General features: G+C 43.6%; 1 protein-coding gene across 10 annotated transcripts in view; it reads left to right on the top strand.

Moving 5' to 3' along the window:
* The first annotated feature begins 845 nt into the window (after positions 1–845).
* Positions 846–18411, top strand: part of LOC117532742 (receptor-type tyrosine-protein phosphatase S-like) — an 81006-nt gene continuing 63440 nt past the window's right edge. For 8 of the 10 annotated variants that reach the window (XM_034196210.1, XM_034196208.1, XM_034196207.1 and 5 more), the window contains exon 1: positions 849–1196. The gene's annotated coding sequence lies outside the window, so the exon portion shown is untranslated. Of the gene's footprint in view, positions 1197–18411 lie in introns of all 10 variants that reach the window. The other 2 variants (XM_034196209.1, XM_034196211.1) reach the window with 2 other exon arrangements.

Raw genomic sequence — 18411 nt, 5'->3', positions numbered from 1 at the left:
CAAATATTGTAATTGGACCAACCCTGAACATCTATTTGTCATGTTTAGACACCATTCTGATCCACAGTTCTAGAAATATAATAAAAACACCTAAGAGGCTTTTTTAGGGGCAATTCACCATATGAGGATTCATAAAAAATGGTCTATACTTTCATTGATATAAGTGAGGTGCACGAGAATGAGGCAGTAGGCAAAAAATGACCATGAAATTGAATCAACACATTTCTAAAACATGTTTTTAATCAAATTAAACTGCAGACCTCCTGTAATATACTGCATTAGTTTTGAGCAAACCTGATAAACGGACTACTACTGAGCACATCAAACGGTAAGGTTATCCTCTCATCTATTGTCATCAAAAGAAGTAACCTTATCTTATCATATACTTGAATCTACCTCCTGTGTTTTTAATATATTCCCCCAATGTCCCACCGTGAGTGGTGTTCACCCTACATTTATAAAAGTGTCCAGCTGAAATGTAGTTTGGAGTTGTGCTCTGCAGGAGCAGATATGGGCTCTGACTTCCTGCCAGCAGCTATAATTAGACACTATATTATGGGAATCTACGGGGTTTCAAGGTGCTTATCTTCATTTTGCCCCCTGGGGAGCACAGTGTAAAAATCAGTCACCAACACAAAGGTCCGGCCTACCTCAGCTCTACTTCTTTTGCAGCAGTCAGCATGCAGCGCCAGAGCTGGAGCTGGGGTTGGAAATGGGGGTAAATAGGGGTGATGGGGGATACGGTTGCTATTGGAGATCTTTCCTGCATCACGTCATGTGTTAGGGGGGGGGGGAGCTCCGGTGTGTGTTTGAGAGAGAGATAGATAGAGCGGGGAGGGGGAGGAGAGGACAGGAGCGAAGGAGGAGGGCATTAAGGAAGAAGGCAGGGAGTATCAATGACATCAACCAGCAGTATCTGAGGCCGCTCGACCGGCAATGCTCTCCCGACAAAAAGGGCTGAGGAGCAGCCCGTGACCCGCTGCGTTTTCGAGAGCTCTGTCGACAGCCAGCACGGTGAGGGGAGAAACACCGGCGATGTGTGCATGCATCCCCCACAAAGGCAGACCTTTCTGTGACTGGAGCTCCGCTGCCGACGGATTACATTCATCCTTGCTGTTTCCGAGGAAGCTTCCAGCTGCAAATCCACCCACATGAATCTACCAGACAGTAAAGAAGACGGAGCACTTCCTACCCAGGTAACCAGCATCTTTCCTCCTCTGTTTAATGTTACCCCACCCAGGCGGGGTATTTGCACTTGTCGAATATCCTTTTTGGAAACTATAAGGAGGTAATTGTAGGCTATATCCCTGCCCGGGTGCAATTTCAACGTTAAGCCTCGCTAAGGGTGACCCGGATTCTTCTTTGTTTTAGTTTTTTTCACGTCAGGATCACTGGGGAGTTTTGGGTGATATCAGACCGAGGGGTTGTGCAGAGCAGGCTGCTTGGCATCACGGCTGTGAGTGCGCGCCCCCCTCACCCCCCTCCTTATTGTTGGCTGGGCAGCATGAGGGACCGGGGCAGACTGGCAAAGCCTTTGTTCCTCATCCACTCTCGTTTAAAGTGGCTTATTTTCTAATTGCCCTTTTTAAAGCACTCTCCATGTATGAGTCTGGTGTTAAATCTGATTTAAGTTGAAAAAAAGACAATACAGATAAAAAGATTGTGGACCAAAACCCTCATGAATAAATAAATACAGCACCTGCATGCATCCTATAGATTGTCAAGGGTATTTAAAAAGCGGAAGTCCTGGTATTATTATTGTAAAGATGTTAAGATTAGTAGAAATCCCATTATGCTAATGTCATGTCACTTTTGAGGGGGCTATCAAAGGCATATTATTAATCCATAAAGGATATTGTTCTAATTTAAGAGAGATTTTTCTTTTGGAAGGTGCCAGGTCGCAAAGCAAATGGATTTAATTAAACAAGACTGTTGACAATAGAGCTGCTGCATCTGCTACTCCCATGCTTTACTTAAAAACAATCCCATATAGGCAGATTTGTTTTGTAGTCCATATAGACCTTTCATATGTCTATAATTATACGCATAGGATTTGCAGTTAAAGCAGCCACTCAAGCATACAGGCTGAGTGTAATTGAATGATACATCGATTCATCCCGACACATTTTCCGAGGGCTATTGCTTGTTGGGATTTAATCATGTACACTTCAAATGCCTGTTTAGGTTTTCTGTATTTCCGCTGCGTGGCCTGTGTAAACTGGAACATCGCACTGTCGTGGTGAATCGGAGGGAGGTCTTCCTCCTCACACACAGATGGGAGATTTTCCCTGGGGCACCATGCATTTGCTGGTTATTGTTCCAGACCATTTCCACATCCCTAATTATTTGAATCAGTCATTTGTACACTTGGATTCCTCTTTTTAGCAGTTTACATATTTTTTCCTCTGTATTTTCACATTCCCCCTGCCTAACCACCTTCATCTGAAGACCGGGGTTGGGGATAAATGTATTTGGATTATTATGACAGGGAAACGTCACTATGTGGAGGTAATTCAACTGGCATATTTACTCTGTTAGTCTCTGAGAAACAGATCAAATAGGCTCTTTCCTGAGCCATGAGATGCTCGGCCCCACAGGTATTAGGCACTTGTAACAGTGGCTTATGAAATGTGTGATGGCATGTACTCTCTTAAATAGATTTTCACAGGGTTCAACCATGGGTCTCAATGGTTTCCAGCGCCTCTGAAGCAGATACCACTGCTGAGATCCACCCAGAATTCAACATGCCAAAAGACGTGCGCTCCCAGTGGAGCAGCTTTGGTTTCACGTCAAAGGCCTTATTGAAGTCTTATTCCCTGATTCTCGCAGCAGTATTAGCCTTAACAGCTCTGCTCTTTACTTTCCTCTCTTGTGTTTCGTGTTATGACCATCCATGGGTTTTGTCAGGATCTCTGCACACTCTCCATTAGCTATGTTGCACCAGTCAGCTGGAAAGAAGGAGGCTTTGATGCGGCGAGCGTAGCCACCTGTATTACAAGCAGACAGAACGTTGTTGTTGTCTATGCATTGATATTAATTGGCCTTTTTAAAGCCTTCCAAACAGAGAGCTACTGTCTGCTGCGCTTCTGTACTTGTTTATTCAATGTTGAGCTGCTGAAAACAAGGCATAGCCTACTACAGCATGCAGAAGGAACCCATTAGCGCTGGGCAATACAATTAATTATTAAAACAGCGGGTCAAAAAAGGAGAAATACTCGTGATACTGAAATATATATGTTTTGATTGCTTAAAACTTTGATCCAAATACAATTTGAAAAAAGGACTCTGGAGATTCATTATCATTAATGAGGAAATACACCACCAGTAAATGTTTTTGGACTTTTAATGAAATTGTATTAGGCTATGTAAATAGACTTTTCTGTTTTATTGTTTTTCCAAATTCTGATAGCTAAATTAATGATTCCGAGTATATTTATCAATGTTAAACAGGAACCAATCTATAATTTGATATGGGAAAACATACAGTCAATTTACAACAATTACACAAATCCATTAAAAATGGTGTAAAAAAAATTCTAAATGTTCTTAACATTGAATTTCAGTTTGTTTGGCAAAGATAATAATAAAGATAACAACGTTTTTCAAAAGATACATTTAAGTTATGTGAAAATTATTTCAATAATATTCCAAATACCATGTTTGTAAAAGTCTACATCATAGCCTATTTGTACTGGTTTGTTTTCCTTAGCTCTATATAGTTAATGTATATTTCCATTGAAATATTAAACTGATAACCTTGTTGTGCAGAGATCAATCCCAGTCTGTTGTTGACACTCAAGTCACAGGGAGGTCATTTGAAATGATGTGTGTGCGTGTGTTGATTGTGTGTCCGTGTTTCTGTGTGTGCATATGAGTGAAGGCAAAGCGTTGTGACTTGACTGATGCCCTTCTCCAGATGAATCAGAGATTCTGATGTGTCAGCAGGATGAATAATGCACACACCCCCCACCTCTTTCCTCTTCCTCTCTTCTCCACCTCTTGTCTTCAGTCGTTCGCCTCTCTTTTCATCACAACTGCCACATCTGAAGACATCTTCTCCTTCCTTCTCACCCCTCCCCCTCCTCCACCTCCTCTCCTCCCTTATGCAAAAGAGGGCATCATTTCCCCATTGCTGCTGTTACTGCCTCGCTGTCCTCAGGTCAACCCTCCTCTCTACTTCAACTCCTTCTTCTCCTCCTGAATAAGAACCCAGTGTTGAATCCATTGTCATCTAAAGTTCTATAGAGTCCATTTTTCTGAAATGTTATGCAAAATGACACAGGAACATATTTTGTGAGCTTTTCATTCTGCTGACATTTGCACTGAAAATGGCTTAATGTGTTGATGCACACAGCTCATTATCAAATCATGGGAGTGCGAAGTGCAGCCATTGACTCGGTTTGACAGTTACATCCCTGACTGACAGCAGTCATTAGAAGGGAAGGTTCTGACTGACAAGATGGCTGACAAAGCAGAAGAAAAACTGCCTAATCAGAACTTGGAGTAAGAGCGGTCAACGTTTTCTTTTGAAGTATAGACTTGGCCGCTAATAGAAAAATATTTGATGCACGTTGCTTCAAGTGCTTGGCAAGTCCTCAACAATGTCCAAAACTTGGAGTGAGTACTTCCTCCTTGGTGAATGCTTGGCTGGGTGGATTCATTTGGGCTTGATATTGTCAATATGTTGCAAAATATAAATGTCATTTGGATTTGCTTTATCGGTTGGGATAGAGCCATATGAATTATATTGTAGGCAGTAACATTGTATGTCTGTGTCTAAAGTGTCTCTGGGAAAAGTCATAGCAATTATACCCCGTTGTGTCGTTATATGTTTTAAGGGGGAAGTGAAGCGGTAGAACACCAGTCAATAGAGTCTAGACACTTGTAGTAGCGATGGGAAAAGGACATGTTGAAGATCCTGATGTCATGATGAATGGTCTTCTGATGAGCTCAACCTGAGCACTGTGTTTGATGGACTGGAGTTGAATGGGGTGGACGCCTGCGACAATTTCGCCTGAATTGATGGCAGAGGGGAGATCCAATTTATAGTTTTGAAGCAGCAACATGGCTGATAGACATTGCAGAAAAAACGGTTTGGTTGAACTAAAATGTGAAACGTAATCTTTTGAACATTAATAGGAACAGTGAGAGAAAAATTCTTGTGAAGGAATGAAGCATAAAGACTAAGCTTCAAAAGTTGTTTTGCAAAGTACAGCAGATTACGTTAGTTTAGGTTTTTATAGCTCTTAGTGGGAATCTGTCTTTTAACCTGGCTATAGTGCAGCTCTAGGAATGTTGGTTAGCCCATTGGTCTATTGAATAGATTGCCATTGAGCATTTTACAGACATTCATGTCACCCTTAGCATGATTTGTAATAACTTTATGAAACCTGAACATTTTTATTGTGCGTAACTTAGATGGAGTTAAGAAATGTAAGCATTCACTTTCATTCATGTTTTTTCCCCCCATGTTTCATGTTGTTTATCTGTTTGTCACACAAATGATGCAAGGCTTAATAGGTCAGTGAAGAACGTTGATAAGATTAAATTATAAAAACATGTTTGATTTAGTTAAAGCTGCTGTTTAGAACCTAAGGTATCTAAATGTGTTCAATTACAGAGCTTAATGATTACAACATCATTTTAAATTATCCTATCAAATACACCTGCTACCTGTGCCGCCTATACAAACAAAGTGTTCGTGTTGCAGTCAGCTCTATAGATGCAAGAAAATAAGAGGTTTTGGCACGCCTCCGTATTCCAGTTAGTGAAAGAACATCTTTATTGCTCCAGTGAAACAGCTCTGCTCTACTGAAAGACCTTAACCATGCAGAATGGAAAATGGACACTGTCCAGGAAACTCACAGATCTGTTCCATCATCAGAAAGACAAACGAAAGCTAGAAGATTAGACTCTTTCATTCGTGTGTGTGTGTGTGTGTGTGTGTGTGTGTGTGTGTGTGTGTGTGTGTGTGTGTGTGTGTGTGTGTGTGTGTGTGTGTGTGTGTGTGTGTGTGTGTGTGTGTGTGTGTGTGTGTGTGTGTGTGTGTGTGTGTGTGTGTGTGTGTGTGTGTGTGTGTGTGTGTGTGTGTGTGTGTGTGTGTGTGTGTGTGTGTGTGTGTGTGTGTGTGTGTGTGTGTGTGTGGTGTGTGTGTGTGTGTGTGTGTGTGTGTGTGTGTGTGTGCACACACACACTTCTGGACCGGGTGAAGATTTTACCTATTGACGCAGCAACCACTGTAAGTTATATTCTTGTTTAATTAGACTTCTCTGTTTCATTTATTCTACTCTGTATAATTGTTCTGTAGTTATTGTAGCTAATACGGCGCTTTTGAGAGATTTTAAATCTCAGATCTGCTCAGGCCAAACCTGCTGCACAGGTCTTAGCACTCAAGCCTGCATTACAATAGAGGCAGGGCCAGTCTATTGATTGCGTGAAGTACAACAGCGTGACTCAGTCATCTTTGACCTAAAAAAGCATTTAAATACCGCATTTAAAATCTGATGAACTCAGTGTGCATCTGGACCGGGTGAAGATTTTACCTATTGACGCAGCAACCACTGGAAGTTATATTCTTGTTTAATTAGACTTCTCTGTTTCATTTATTCTACTCTGTATAATTGTTCTGTAGTTATTGTAGTTAATACGGCGCTTTTGAGAGATTTTAAATCTCAGATCTGCTCAGGCCAAACCTGCTGCACAGGTCTCAGCACTCAAGCCTGCATTACAATAGAGGCAGGGCCAGTCTATTGTCGCCCATCAGCTGTAGATAGTTAACTAATTAGAGGGGCGTGGCCCTACAGCTGTGAGAACTCAGCAATCAGGCGTCCATTTTAGGTAGCTCGTTCCTGGAGTGTCAGCTTAAGCGTCAGACAGCCGAAGATTGACAAAGACATTGGAGTCCTACGGGAGTAAGACTGACAAAGACATTGGAGTCCTACGGGAGTCACGAGGGAGGCAAAGAGGAGGCAAATCCTACTTTGATTGAGCTGGTGTCTTATTTCTATTTTCTTTAGTTTTCTAGCCCCTCATGCTATAATCATGTGTATTTTCTCCATTCCTGTTCATGTGTCTTCTCGCAATTATCACTGGCCCCGTGTATCTCCTAATCGATATAACCGGCCTGCTCTCATCTATCCCACATGCTCCACTGAGATCCAACATCTAGTTTCAGGTGGCCTGTGGAATTGCCAGTCAGCTGTTCCTAAGGCTGACTTCATCTCTGGCTACGCCTCCCTGCAGTCTCTGGATTTCCTTGCTCTCACTGAGACCTTGATTACTCAATCCAACACATCCACCCCAGCAGCTCTCTCCACTGCATATTCCTTCTCCCATACACCCAGACCAACTGGCAGAGGAGGTGGCACTGGTCTCCTGCTCTCTCCCAAAGGGAGCTTTTCCCTCTTCAAGCTACCTAACTTCACTCCTTCCACCTTTGAATTCCATGCCGTCACAGTAACCCATCCTATACAGTTAACCATTGTTGTTCTCTACCGTCCACCACTTGGAGGAATTAGATAATCTCCTCTCACACATCCCTGAAACTGGCCCTCCCGCTGTACTTCTCGGAGACTTCAACCTCCAGACAGGGAAGATAGACGAACTAACATCCCTGTTAACCGCCTTTGCTTTCTCACTGTCTCCGTCCCCACCGACTCATAAAGCTGGCAATGTCCTTGATCTCATATTCTCAAGGAACTGCGCTACTTCTAACCTCTCTGTAAACCCGCTCCACACATCCGATCACTTCTTCATTTCATTCTCTCTACCCCTTTCCAAACATAACAAACTAATCTCTTCTCATCCTGCACTTGTCCGCCGTAACCTTCGTTCCCTCTCCCCCTCTACCTTTGCCTCGTCGGTGCTCTCAGCCCTCCCTTCCTCTGACTCGTTCCAACTCCTGCCTTCAAACTCTGCTGCAGAAACTCTCCTCTCTACTCTCTCATCCACTCTGGACTCTCTCTGTCCTCTCACATCTCGGCAGGCTCGTCAGTCCCCTCCTGCTCCCTGGCTAAATGATGCACTGTGTGCTAATAGAACCGTCCTTAGGGCAGCAGAGCGGAAACGGTGGAAATCCAAACACCGTGACGACCTCCTAACCTATCAGGCTCTCCTCTCCTCTTTCTCTGCTTCGATCTCTCAGGCAAAAAGCACTTTCTTTCAAGATAAGATCCAATCTTCCTATTCCAATCCTAAAAAACTATTCTCCATCTTCTCCACCCTCTTGGACCCCCCCAAAGCTCCTCCCCCCTCCTCACTTCTGTCAAGCGACTTTGTTACCCACTTTGAAAAAAAGGTTGATGATATTCGCTCTTCTTTTTCTGACTCACCTTTACTCACCGCTGGGTCACCAGACCCTCCTTCCACCAACACACTAACCTCCTTTTCCCCTCTCTCTCCAAGTGAGGTTCTTACCCTCATTACCTCTGCCCGCCCTACCACCTGTCCTCTGGACCCTATCCCTTCAAACCTCCTTCAGACTATCGCTCCTGATATTCTACCGTTTCTCACCCATTTCATCAACACTTCTCTAACTTCTGGTCACTTTCCAAACAGTCTCAAGGAGGCAAGAGTAAACCCTCTCCTAAAGAAACCTACTCTCAACCCGTCTGATGTTATAAACTACAGGCCTGTCTCTCTCCTCCCGTTCCTGTCTAAATCACTTGAACGCGCTGTCTTTAAACAACTCTCCTGTTATCTCCATCAGAATAACCTTCTGGATCCGCACCAGTCTGGTTTCAAGGCAGGTCACTCCACAGAAACGGCTCTCATTGCTGTCACGGAGGAACTGCACACTGCCAAAACTGCATCCCTCTCCTCTGTCATCATCCTGTTGGACCTGTCTGCTGCATTCGACACGGTGAATCATCAGATCCTCCTTCGCACTCTCCAAAAACTTGGAGTTTCAGGCTCTGCACTTTCCCTCCTCACCTCATATCTGAAAGACCGTACCTACAGGGTGACATGGAGAGGGTCTGAGTCCCACCCTTGTCAATTAACTACAGGGGTCCCTCAGGGCTCTGTTCTTGGTCCCCTCCTCTTCTCCCTGTACACAAACTCACTCGGATCAGTCATTAGCCAGCATGGTTTTTCATACCACTGCTACGCTGACGACACCCAATTAATTCTGTCCTTTCCCCGCTCAGAGACCCAGGTCGTCGCACGTATCTCTGCTTGTCTAGCTGACATCTCTCAGTGGATGTCTGCTCATCACCTCAAGCTCAACCTTGACAAGACTGAGCTGCTCTTCCTTCCGGGAAAAGATTGTCCCACTCTTGACCTAACAATCAACATCGGCACCTCAGTTGTTTCCCCGACTCAGACTGCAAGGAATCTGGGTGTGACCCTAGATAACAACCTGTCCTTCACTGCAAACATAGCTGCCACAACCCGTTGCTGCAGATACACGCTTTACAACATCAGGAAGATACGTCCCCAGCTGACACAGAAAGCGACGCAGGTTCTGGTCCAGGCTCTCGTCATCTCACGCCTAGACTACTGCAACTCCCTCCTGGCTGGTCTACCTGCATGTGCCATCCGACCTCTGCAGCTCATCCAGAATGCAGCAGCTCGTCTGGTCTTCAACCTTCCTACATTTTCCCACACCACTCCGCTCCCTTCACTGGCTTCCGGTAACTGCTAGAATCCACTTCAAGACACTGGTACTTGCTTACCATGCTGCGAATGGATCTAGCCCTTCGTACATCCAGGACATGGTTAAACCGTACACCCCAGCGCGTGCACTACGCTCTGCATCAGCCAAACGACTCGCTGCGCCCTCGCTGCGAGGGGGACCCAAGTTCCCATCGGCAAAAACACGTGGGTTTGCTATCCTGGCTCCAAGATGGTGGATTGAGCTCCCCATTGACATCAGGACAGCAGATAGCTTGCACATCTTCCGGCGCAGACTGAAAACTCATCTCTTTCGACTCCACTTCGAGCGATAGCACTATTAACAAAGCACTTATATACTAATAAAGGACTGGCTTATCTAAAGCCAGTTGAGTAGCACTTGAAATGTTTTGGCTCTATGAAACCTGATGTACTTATATGATTCTGTTTTCTTCAAGGTTGTGTCTTCCTGGTCGAATGTACTTATTGTAAGTCGCTTTGGATAAAAGCGTCAGCTAAAGTGTGTGTGTGTGTGTGTGTGTGTGTGTGTGTGTGTGTGTGTGTGTGTGTGTGTGTGTGTGTGTGTGTGTGTGTGTGTGTGTGTGTGTGTGTGTGTGTGTGTGTGTGTGTGTGTGTGTGTGTGTGTGTGTGTGTGTGTGTGTGTGTGTGTGTGTGTGTGTGTGTGTGTGTGTGTGTGTGTGTGTGTGTGTGTGTGTGTGTGTGTGTGTGTGTGTGTGTGTGTGTGTGTGTGTGTGTGTGTGTGTGTGTGTGTGTGTGTGTGTGTGTGTGTGTGTGTGTGTGTGTGTGTGTGTGTGTGTGTGTGTGTGTGTGTGTGTGTGTGTGTGTGTGTGTGTGTGTGTGTGTGTGTGTGTGTGTGTGTGTGTGTGTGTGTGTGTGTGTGTGTGTGTGTGTGTGTGTGTGTGTGTGTGTGTGTGTGTGTGTGTGTGTGTGTGTGTGTGTGTGTGTGTGTGTGGGGTTGACAGACATGTCTCTTGAATGCAGCCCCACATTTGTTTGTGGCATTCCATGATTGCTCTGTCTGCGCGGTGCTGAAGGATGTCAGGTTGGATGAAGTATTTGTTGGATGGAAGTGAGAGTAATTGCCAGTCATTGGTGGAAAGCATGCGTGCGCAAGTCTGTTACCGTTGACAAGCATTTAATCTCTTCACTTCCCGAGACACAATCTCCGTCTGATTTCGGCAAAGAGAAGGAGGACAAATGCGTTTTTTCTACCCCATTACTCCGCTTTTCAATTCTATTCACAACTTTATCGTCCCTCAAGGAGAAATTCATTTGGCGTCACAAATCTCATCTCCATCAGGAAGCCATGCATGGTTAGTGACAGAACTGCTAAGGCTGCTCGCCTGTGTAGCAAATAGGATTTGTTCAGCAGCACATGCAGCCTCAGAAATCAGTAATACATCTATTCAGCAGTGATTTCTTAAGGTTAATGATCATGTATGGTGTCAGTAAATCATGAAAACAATATTCACTTTCACCATTTAAACCACTTATCGTGAGCCTCCCAACCTCTAGTATTTCTTTAACTGTCAGAATGTCCACTTTATTTTTCATTTTAATCATAAATGTATCCAATAAATGATCTTCCCTAATTACAGAAGTCTATGGCTTTACATAACTGCTTTTATTTTCATCTAAATTATCCTACTTTATGAAAGGATTTCCCCTTATTGCAATGTTTTTTATGGTATTTAGTCTTTTATAATAGTACTGCTTCATTTTCTATGACTATATCTCTCTTTCGTTGCTTATCCTGGACTTAATCAGTCTTTTTCTGGCTCTATTTCTCTGAGATTAAATAGGTTTTACTAAATACTGCATACCAAACAGTAAGGTGTGTGAAACATATGTGAATGTTCTATAGATGATATCAGTGTATGATGATGATTTATAGTGTTGTTGAAGAGCAGTGTTGCAGTTGTCAGATAATGAGCTCTCAGTGGACGACATATCATGTGACCAATCCAGACAGGTGATACCATGGCAGCGCAAATACACAGGAGATAATTGGATCATGGGCAAACACAACAGTGTGTCCCCAGAAAATTAATAAGCAGCTCCCAAAGGGGGTGGAGGTATTTTACATAAGCAAAGAATGAATAAAGTGTTGCCTCAAAATTGCAGCACCTGAGTGGGAACCAGTAAACGGGTGGTTCAGTTAAAGCTGTTTGGTGTTGAGTCTGCTGTGTGTTGGCATTTCAAATGTCTGTTGTGTTATTGCAAAGAAAGCTATTCATATGAATCCATAAAACGATGAATCAATTTGAAGTGCATTTACTTAGCTTACATCCCACTGGATGATTCTATGTGAATGATCAATCAATGTGAGGTTATTAAAACAGAACACTGTCTTTCTCAAGGCAACTGTTATCAGTCTCGAGACGAGCTTAACATAAGCCCCCAAATCTGCTATACACAACCCGACATGTCTCCCGACTGATGTGTAGGTGTTGCCAAACAGCTGAAATAGGTAGGGGGGAAATTGCTGGCATGTCTCATTAATGAAGCGCAATTGAAATATGGTGATGATGACAATGACGTCCAGGAAGATGAAGGTGTTCTCCGTTGTCAGGGAGCCTTAGTCCTGCTCCAGAAGAAGCTCACTAATTGGCTGCGGTGTGTCGTGGCTGGCAAGACACATCACTTTCGGGGGGGGGGGGGGGGGGGGGTGTGTGTGGTGTGTGTGTGTGTGTGTGTGTGTGTGTGTGTGTGTGTGTGTGTGTGTGTGTGTGTGTGTGTGTGTGTGTGTGTGTGTGTGTGTGTGTGTGTGTGTGTGTGTGTGTGTGTGTGTGTGTGTGTGTGTGTGTGTGTGTGTGTGTGTGTGTGTGTGTGTGTGTGTGTGTGTGTGTGTGTGTGTGTGTGTGTGTGTGTGTGTGTGTGTGTGTGTGTGTGTGTGTGTGTGTGTGTGTGTGTGTGTGTGTGTGTGTGTGTGTGTGTGTGTGTGTGTGTGTGTGTGTGTGTGTTGCTCCATGGAATGTTAATCATTCATTTCATTATGAAATGATGATGAAGCTTTGGGCGATGACAGCTGCATGTTAAAACAGATGTAGGTAGGTGGTAGGTAACTAACTAACTTACATATGTAACTTACATAGTTCAGACATGAAAAAAAACTCAACCAGTGATAATTAATTAATTATCTTGACAGTGATTTTGATTCATGTAAAGAAGTGCTTACATTTCAATTAAGGACCGGCCCCTTAATCGCAACATTTACACAATGCTTCCGCTCTCATATGTCAGAGCTGTTTAACAATTGTACATGCAAGTGCATAACTATGTGGACATCAGTATGGATCAGTTATCTCTTTCCTGCAAGGATAAGAGTCTGTGCCAGCCTTAGATATGCTAATTGGACAGTGAGTTGACAAGGACTCAACCATCAGCCTGCGTAATGAGCCGCTGCAGAAAAGATCGGCTGCCTCTGAAGTGCGGGCAACAGGGAGAGAGGTTTCCGAAGGAATTACAGAATATTTTTGGGTGTTTGTGAGCTCTTTGTCGTTGTTTCAGTTGAATGAACATTGCGTAGGTGTCTGCATGTGGACATGCTGTCAGGGAAAAACCTTGGCCTGTCAGGTGAAACTGTATCTGCAAAATGTCAATTTATTTTTCATCAAAGAAAACCCAGCCATGATTTAGCTGGATGACATTGCATTTTTGGCATTACCCAAAGGGGTTTAAAAGAGGTTTATGAGCCTAAGGGGGCTAAAAAATTGACTCAGCTCCTGGAGGAGCAAGTAATCCTTCAACTTATTTCAAAGCGTAAAAATTGCCGTAATAGAGGCTGTGAGGTTTTGTGAGGTGACGCAGAGCTCCAACTCAAACCAAAATTGGGACATGTTTTGTCAGCACATTCACACTGACTCCTTCATACCTTTTATTTTCTCTCACCTAAAAAACTATAAATGCAACACACACCATTCAACTGTTATTGTGATGTACATTTGGGCCTGTTTTTACAAGCAAGACTATAGTATTTATAGCTGATACATTATATGCTGTTCTTAATCTATAAAACATTTAGTTTAGATTTAGTCTAAATTACTTCCTTTTATTGTGGTGTGCATAGCAGTTAGTGGCTGAATGTAGCAACTCAGAAAACAGGTGGCCCTACATTAGAGATAAATTAAAGGACCATTAGTTGTTTCAATAATGGTTAGAGAATAATTAATGTAATTTAAATGAACATTATAATATATTACCACCAATATGGCTAAATGTTTTCATGTGTGATATAACAGTGTCTAATTTAAATGAAGGGTTAAGATTTACTGAAGCTGATTCCTCATCGCAGCTCTAACTGTGACTTTCACTCAGCCTACAACACTTTTACAACATTGCTTCTGTTCTGACCCCCTCTGATAATCTGCCCTATGTACCTTTATTTTGTAATACATTTCCTGCTTTGTAGGAGCCAGTCCATCTGTTGCTGTGCTCATCCGAAGCCAATGCACCCATTACTGGATGCCTCTTTCTAGATGTGTTGGTTTGTTTGACCTTGGTGTGCCTTTAAGATGTGGGGGTGTATGTTTGCCGCACTATTGTTGGGCTGCAGCAGCGTTGCTATGTCCTAGACATGCAGAGATTGAGGTCAAATAGAAACTTGTTTTTTTGGCAAATTATGACAAGGGAGAAGGTTTGAGTCGTGCTTCTTTCTCCAAAAATTCCTTTGTTCCTTAATCACGAATCAAAGTGTTGTTTTGAGTTGTGATAAACAAAACTGTAAAGAAAATGTTACTTAGTAATGTGCTATTTGTCACGCTGGTGTCATTCTACTGAGGTGCTGATGTGCAGTGGGATTGCCAGATCAAAGTATATAGTTTAGAAAATCTCTCGCATCAGCAGAAGTTAGGCATTTCAATGTATTTAAATGTTTGTATTATACCCTGGTAGCTGCAGGTGTTTCGTTAATTAAAATGTGGCCTCAAGAAAAGCTCGCACTCCCTGCCAGAGAGAGCCAGAGAGAGGACGTGGGCGGATAACATTTTTACATTCCGTTTTCTCCTGATCGCAAGAAAGCTATTTTTGTGATTCGGATATCATTATTTCATGATAATAGGAACATCATGCTGGTTTTTCTGATGATCACATAATAAAGATTAAAAGGGAACGTCCCAGAGACACAGGGGACTATAAAGAGAGATTTGAAAGCCCTCATACAGAGGAGTGCACGCTCCACAATACCTGAATACCTACATTCTCATCAAAAAAGGAGATGGAAAGTGTGGAAAAGTAACATCCTCACAACATGGATTAAAAAAACGTTTAAATGCAACAAAACATTATAAACAACAAAGACTGAATGATTGTACCTTATACCAGACTCAGACAATGATTCTTTATTATAATTATATATGTTATAAATGAAGCGTAAGATGGTAAATGAAGAAGAGAGTAAGATAAGGATGTATCTGTTCATTTAGTAATTTCCTTTATGATTTAGTTTAGTAATTAAAAATGTAATGACATAAAAAGGCTTTCCTTCCGTACCCACAGGTCGGTGTGAGATTGCAATTTGCATGAGTCATATGTGATTGAAACTCCAGCGTCCCCCTATTTATAGTTTCAGACCAGTGATGAAAATAGTTGCCTCTGCTTGGGGTTGTTGATAGTGTCATTACTTCCCATGATAACATTGTTTGTATCGGTTTGGATATTTGGCGACTTTAGTCCTAATTTAAGCATCCTGCTGCATTAAGACTGATGGAGATTTAGTCGAAGCACCGAGCCTGCAGAGTCATTTATATTCAGGGCAAAGAATCACACTATTTGAGTGACAGGTGTGTTTTCTTGTTAGAGCCTTAGATAGTTTATTTTCACTGCTAAAAATGTAACCAGGGCGGTGCAGCTCATGCCTGCAGTAAGCCTTGCTTCATCCTGTGCTTCTGATCCTCAATGTGTGTGTGTGTGTGTGTGTGTGTGTGTGTGTGTGTGTGTGTGTGTGTGTGTGTGTGGTGTGTGTGTGTGGGTGTGTGTGTGTGTGTGTGTGTGTGTGTGTGGTTGTGTGTGTGTGTGTGGTGTGTGTGTGTGGGTGTGTGTGTGTGTGTGTGTGTGTGTGTGTGTGTGTGTGTGTGTGTGTGTGTGTGTGTGTGTGTGTGGTGTGTGTGTGTGTGTGTGTGTGTGTGTCGTGTGTGTGTGTGTGTGTGTGTGTGTGTGGTGTGTGTGTGTGTGTGTGTGTGGTGTGTGTGGTGTGTGTGTGTGGTGTGTGTGGTGTGTGTGTGTGTGTGCATGTGTTCATGCATGTGTCTGTGGGCTGTGTGTTTAAGAGAGTGAGAAGGGAAGTGTGAGAGTGAGTGCCAATCTCCCCATGATGCTTTGCCATCTGCCGTGTGTGTGTGTGTGTGTGTGTCCACATTTTGTGAGTGTTGTGTACCTCCAGGGTCATAACGTGAGGTAATGTCAGTCCTAGCCCCTCCTTGAATAATATACGGTTACTGCTCCAAACTTCTTCCTCTCCATGGCTAAAAAAGCCATGCATAATTCAAGATGAGGTTATTTTACTCTGAATGATATATATAAGTCTATGTTATGGGTTCAGAATCATTTCCAAAAGTTTGATAGAGAACAAATGACCATGAATGTTATCTTATTTTTCAAACCCTTTGGTGCACTGCACTGCACAGATATTTATTTTCCCCTTTCCATCGTGTTCCCTTCAAATATAAATAAAAAAAGTTTTCTGATGTTTTTTTTTTTTGCTGAGCTGGGTCCCTCAAGCATCACAACACACATAGGCTCTCAGCACTGGATCAGTATTAAAGCTTAAAGAAATAAAAAGAAAACAAGCTTCCTATCAGGTGTACTATCTCACTGCTAGCATGGTGCCGCAGGAAACAGATCTGGTATTTTCTATCGTAGCTCGTAGTCATGGAGACAGGCCTTGTGAGACAGGCCTTGTGAGACCATCTCAACCCACTTGTGGTGTAAAGCATCATGGGTAAAGGAGGGAAGGGGGGGGTGTGAGGTGAGAAAAACAAAACATGTCATCTTCCCAGTGGAGCAGGGGCAGGCAAACAATGTTATTTCATCAGTGTGATGGAGCACAATAACCGGTGTACATTTCACCACCTGAGCTATGGTGTCATTATCAGCCTCCCCGTAATAAATAGCACATGTATCCCCCATCAATCTATCTGTCTGGCTGACCATCTGTGTTGTCATGCTGCAAAGGTAATAAGACCAACTCCTGCTGCCTTCTCTGTGGATGCTGAGCCAGATGATGGTGGAGAGCAGGTTGTCATAACTGTGAGGGGGCTGTAGGTAGGCGTGAGTCATAAGAATATTCTCACAGGATGCTTACACCTTTTTAATTCTGCTCCTGTGACAAGCAAAGTGCATTGGCTGCTCTCTATCTTCTCGTCCAGAGAGAAGTAGCGTAGTTTGAAAGAGATAAATTCCATTAGCACAAAGCGCAGACGTGCCCAGACCGTCTGTGTCTCTGTCTTGGCTCGCTCTCTGAACATCCACAGCTGCAGGATGCTCTCTAAACCCTTTTGTTTGAACTGTGTCAATGGACCAACAACAGCTGGAGCAGGTCAGCTGGGGGGAGAGGAAGAGGATTCTGAAACAAGCAGGGGTTAGAGAGTCGGAAGAGAAGGAGATGAATGATAGGGAGCAGTGGAGGAGATGGCATAGAGAAGAGGTTAACAGGGGGGGCGAGAAGGAGAGGGGATGAGAGGATGAGACGGGACGGGAGAAGAGGAGATTTCAGGAATATGACGACTAACGCAGGAGTGAGACGTGGGTAAGATTAAGGATTAGTGGGCGACTTTAGTGGAGGTAGAGCAGTGAGGGCTTTGTCAGCAGGTGAGAGACAACAGGGAGGGTGGGGGGGATAAAGTGAGAATGAGAGATATGGTTAGACTGAGGTCACATATAAATATAAAGGCCCCAGCTAATCCACAACACAGGACAGAGGAAGCACACACTGCAACATAGGAGCTGTACCTAATGTCTCAGAGACCATGTGGCTCCACGCAGAGCAGTCCTCCTAGTTAGATTAACGGTGGCAAATTGAGTTTCTGTAAGAGGAGAATTTACTTAACATGCTGCCAATAGTGCTTGAATGAGCCCTGATCTGATTTTTCTTATCACATTGTTCAATTGAAAAGGGGATGCTGAAAGCTTTTCTATTCAACGTCTATTACGCAGTGCTTGATAAGAAGAGGGCAAAGCGGCGCGAAAATGAGCCCGTATCAGATAGGCGGCCATGTTTTCAAATGAGCTATTTTTAGTGTAGGAGCTGGCAGACAGTAATGTGTCTGAGCAGGTCATTAGCCCAATAAGTGTTTGGAGGAGTCTTTGAATATGGAACTCACCAGAAATGCCTCTTTCATTTATTAAAGGCGGATCAAGGTCGGCCCCATCCCTGTTTCTCCATTTCTGCCCATGCATCGGGGGTGTCAGGGTGAAGGCGCGCTCATGGGTGTTTGCACATTTTTATGTGCCTTTCACAATGTGGCCTGTCACCTGTGAATGCATGTTATGTCTCCCCTAGAGCATATATGTTATCTTGCGCTGGTACTTAAGGGAGACATGTATTTATGTGATATATGACAGGTTAACAAAGGCTCCCTTCTCATTTGGCCTCCCCACCTGCGTTCTGACACATCGGGGGGGGGGGGGGGTCGGGAGAGCTCGATAGGACTGTGAACTTATTGACTCCCAGACAAGGAGCTTCTACACAGCTTGTCTAAGTCTCTGTAAGCAGACAGAGCTGAATTATGTTCAGACTTCCAGATGCGTGCCTCCTCGTGTGAGTGTCTTTATGAGAGGAAA

The sequence above is a fragment of the Gymnodraco acuticeps genome, unplaced genomic scaffold, assembly GCF_902827175.1.
Source record: "Gymnodraco acuticeps unplaced genomic scaffold, fGymAcu1.1, whole genome shotgun sequence".
NCBI classification, from domain to species: Eukaryota; Metazoa; Chordata; class Actinopteri; order Perciformes; family Bathydraconidae; genus Gymnodraco; species Gymnodraco acuticeps.
Note: the sequence above shows the minus strand (reverse complement) of the source record. Positions and strands in the feature narration are given on the sequence as shown.